This window comes from Herpailurus yagouaroundi, unplaced genomic scaffold, assembly GCF_014898765.1.
Source record: "Herpailurus yagouaroundi ecotype Mexico unplaced genomic scaffold, PumYag 197, whole genome shotgun sequence".
NCBI lineage: Eukaryota > Metazoa > Chordata > Mammalia > Carnivora > Felidae > Herpailurus > Herpailurus yagouaroundi.
The window spans coordinates 3,036,188-3,040,943 of NW_024412428.1; positions in this window are offsets into that span (position 1 = coordinate 3,036,188).

Sequence of the window (4,756 nt, forward strand, 5' to 3'; positions counted from 1 at the left end):
CCCTGTTAAATGTAAAATAAGGTCTTCTATATTTACAACCCACAAGGCAATGTAACTAAACACACAAAAAGACTTCTTACGATCTTCAAAATGTTCAAATATCCACCACTTGCTCCCGTGAAGAGGAAAAGCTTTCCCAGTTATTCAGGGCAATTAATTTTTATTTATCATTATTATTGGATACTAACTAAAACTATTTATTTGAATTCGGCATCATTGTTAAACATCTACTTTGTTCTTGCCACTGGTTAATTCTATAATATACACTCTGCTGTAAAACAACTCATTTTTAGTTTGTATTTGCTAATCCATTAGGAATTCATTAACCTTTTCCAACATCTGTTTCCTGGTAATAAATGATGTTCACACCATGTAGGATTTATTTATTCACTGACAATAATTCAAACGCTGAAGAAAAATGGAACCTTAGGCCGAATGTGAAAAATGAATCTCATTTGTTATCTGAAGGTATGCTCTGTTATGATTATTTCCACTTCAATAAAATTATTGGTTAATTAACAACTTACAAGGTCAAGTATAATCCTGAAGATACAGAAAAAAATGTTTTTAATTGGTAAGTTTTATGGTTCTAATACTTTAGTTCTTAAAAAAAGTAATTTCGCAGTACTCTGAATTTTCCAGGTCAGTTGGTATGTTATTCTGTACCAAGTTTCGTATGCTTAATGTAGGGTATTGAAGTTATGTACCACTACGGTAGTTGAACTACAACTTGGTTAGACACCAAGGGTTGGGTATACATCAACCATCTAAGAGGCTGGAAATAAGGAGTCATCGGAAAATGAAAAATGCAGGGACTGAGGTTAAGTGTTAGGAAAAGAGAGAGATGTCATTGGCTGAGTAGAGGGTGAGTAAAATATTGCCTTTCATCCCCTAACCAAGTCCCAGGAAAGAGTGGTTGAAGTTCAGTGAAATATTAGTAAAATCTACACTGTTCCTTTTGGGAAGAAAATATAGTTTACTAAGATAAGGGACAGCAATACAAGTGGCCCAATCCACATGTATATTTCTTTGCCTTCCTTTAAATGCCCCAAGAATCATTCCATTTCTTATTAGAGCAGAGATGAAAAGCAGCACTTGGGAGTGCTGGAAATTTAGTACATATTTTCTGAAATTGATGCTCAATAAACTGTGGCAACTTTAAGGTATTTACCTCATATGAGAAAAATGTCAAAAAGTTTATCTCCTGTGGTTGAAAACTACCATAGATTTTTCGGGAGTTTTTTGTAGCAATTATCCAATGATTATCTCATCGTGTCTGTGTGTGTGGCGGGGGGGGGGGGGGGGGGGGGGGGTTAGATTTATATTTACAATTTGTATCCACCTGTGCATGGTCCTTTTTTCTTTCTTTTTTCTATCTAAATGGCTACTATGTGCCTGCTGCTGAAAATACAGAGACGGATAAAATATTATCTTTTCCCTCTTGGTAAACCTACTCTCAAACCTCTGTGGAAAAGAGCAAGAGAAAAAAAACATTTTTTTCAATATTGTGTATTTTCTTCCTTATTAGTAAAGTACCAGTGGAATTGTTATTAATACACTAATAACTTGATGTTCAGCTAGGACAAATCTTTGATACCTGATAGTAAGCTTATGTGTGTTTTTCTGCAGTATTTTCCATTGTGTATGATATTTTTCCATAGCATATATTGTATCATATTACATATATATTTTATATAATGATAATTATAATGACAATTAACATTTATGTCTGTTTAGTGTACTTTATAGATTATAATCTTTGTGAGGACAAAAAGTGTGCCCTTAATTTGTTTTTATTGTGATGATATTTATATAACATAACATTTACCATCTTGATTTATGATTTTTAAGTGTTCAATTCAGTGACACGAAGTACATTCACAATGTGCAACAATCCCCACTATCCATATCCATTCTTTGCACATCCCAAAGAGAAACTCCACAACTATTACAAATCACCTTTAATTTATCCTTTACCCGACCCTCTAGTAACCCCTATTCTGCTTTTCTGTCTCTATGAATGTATTTGTTCTAGATGCCCCGTTACCGGAACCATGCGATATTTGCCCTTTTGTGACTATGTTTACTTCACTCAGCATATTTTCAAGGTTCATCCTTGTTATAGCATGCATCAAAATTGAATTACTTTTAAAGGCGGAATTATATTCTTTTGTTTGTATAAACCCCATTTGGTTTATCCATTCATCTATTGATGGACACGTGGATTGTTTCCACCTTTGGCTCTTATGAATAATGCAGCTACGAACAGGGGTATACAAGTGTCTGTTCATGTTCCTTCTTTCAGTGCCTTTGGACATATACCTAGGAATGGAATTTCCAGATCATACATTAATTTCTATGCTTAACTCTATTGAGGAACCACCAAACTGTTTATCATGGTGGCTGTACTATTTTACATTCCCATAAGCAGCGTGGAGTTCCAGTGTCTCCACATCCTCACCAACTCTTGTCGTTTTCCATTTTTTGTTCAATAAGAGCCATTCTAAGGGGTGTGAAATGGTATCTCATTGTGGTTTTGATTTGTTTTCCCTAATTACCAGTGATGCTACGAACCTTTGAATGTGCTTATTGGACTTTGTGTATCTTATTTGGAGAAATATCTATTCAAGGTGTTGGGCCAATTTGATTAAGTCGCTTTCTTGTTGTTGAGTTGCAGGCGTTGTTACATTTTCTGGATAATAATCTCTTATTAGGTACGTGGTTTGCAAGGGTGTCTGGGTGGCTGCCTGTGTGGCTCGGCAGATTAAGCATCCTACTGTTGATTTCAGCTCAGGTCATGATCTCACAATCATGAGACTGAGTCCTGCGTTGAGCCCCGTGTTGGGCTCCACTTAGGATTCTCTCTCTCTCTCTCTCTCTGTCTCTCTCCCTCTGCCCCTCCCCCAACCCCCCTTTCTGAAAAAGAAAGGCAGTGGAGGGGGAGATATATGGTTTGCAAATATTTTCTGCCTTTCTTAGGTTGTCTTTTCACTCTCCCGATAGTGTCCTTTGACTTATAACAGTTTGTAATGTTGATGAAGTCCAACCTATCTATTTTTCCTTTTGTCACCTGTGCTTTTATTGTCACATGAGAGTCATCATTGCCCATTGCAGTGTCATAAACATTTTTCCTCTCTGTGGTTTTGTAAGAAGTTTATAGTTTTAGCTTTTACCTCTATGTCTTTGATCTATTTTGAGGTGATTTTTGAATAAGGTGTAAGGTAAAAGTCCCACTTCATTATTGCACATGTGGATATCTAGTTTTCACAACACTATTCATTAAAAAGACTGTCTTTTCACCAAAGAGGTGACATACCTATACTCTGAAAACTAGAAAACATTGATGAAAGAAATTAAAGATGACACAAACAAATGGAAAGATATCCCATGCACATGGATTGAAAGAGCCAATATTGTTAAAATATCTATGCCATCCAAAGCCATCTACAGATTTAATGTAATCCCTATGAAAATACCAACAGCATTTTTCGCAGAACTGGAACAAATAATCCTAACATTTGCTTCCAACAGACAGAAGACTCCAAAGAACCAAAACAGTCTTAAAAAAGAACTTTGTTCTTCTAGCTTTGCTAGAAGTATTACAGTCCCAGATTTCAAATATACTATAAAGCTGTGGTAATGACCAGAACAAAAGTAGACACAGAGAACAGAGAACTCAGAAATGAACTCACCATTACATGCTCAACTACTCTTCAACAAAGAAGACAAAAATACACAGTGGAAGAAAGACAGTCTCTTCAACAAATGGTGTGGGGAAAACTGGACAGCTACATGCAAAAGAATTAAACTGGACCCCTTGCTTACACTACACAAAAAATAAACTCAAAATTAATTAATTAAAGACCTAAATGTAAGACCTGAAGCCATAAAAATTCTAAAAGAGAGCACAGGCAGTAATTTTTCTGACGATGGTTGTAGCAACATTTTTCTAGACATGTCTCCCGAGGCAAAGGAAACCAAAGCAAAAATAAACTATTGGGACAACATCAAAATAAAAAGCTTCTGCACAGCAAAAGAAACTATCAACAAAATAAAAATACACTCTACTGAATAGAAGAAGATATTTGCAAATGATATATCCAATAAAGGGTTAGTGTCCAAAACTTATAAGGAAACTACACAACTCAACACCAAAAAAGCCCCCAAATAATCCAACTTAAAAATGGACAAAAGACACAGACAGACATTTCTCCAAAGAAGACATACAGACGGCCGACAGATACATGAAAAGATGCTTAACGTCACTCATCATCAGGGAAATGCACATCAAAACCACAATAAGATATCACCTCACACCTGTCAGAATGGCTAAAATCAAAAACACAAGAAATCACAAGTATTGGCAAGGACGCGGACAAGAAGGGACCCTCAGGCACTGTTGGTGAGAACGCACACTGGTGCAGTCACTGTGGAAAACAGTACGGAGGTTCCTCGAAAACTTACAAACAGAACTACCATAGGATGCAGTAATCGCACTACCGGGTATTGACCCAAAAAATAAACAAACACTAATTGGAAGGGATATGTGCACCCCTGTGCTTAGTGCAGCATTATTTACAATAGCCAAATTATGGAAACAGTGCTAGGGTCCATCAACAGGTGAATGGATAAAGAAGACGTGACGCACATATACAATGGAATGTTATGCAGCCATAAAGGAGAATGAAATCTTGCCATTTGCAGCAACACGGACAGAGCTAGAGAGTATAATGCTAAGTGAAATAAGTCAGCCAGA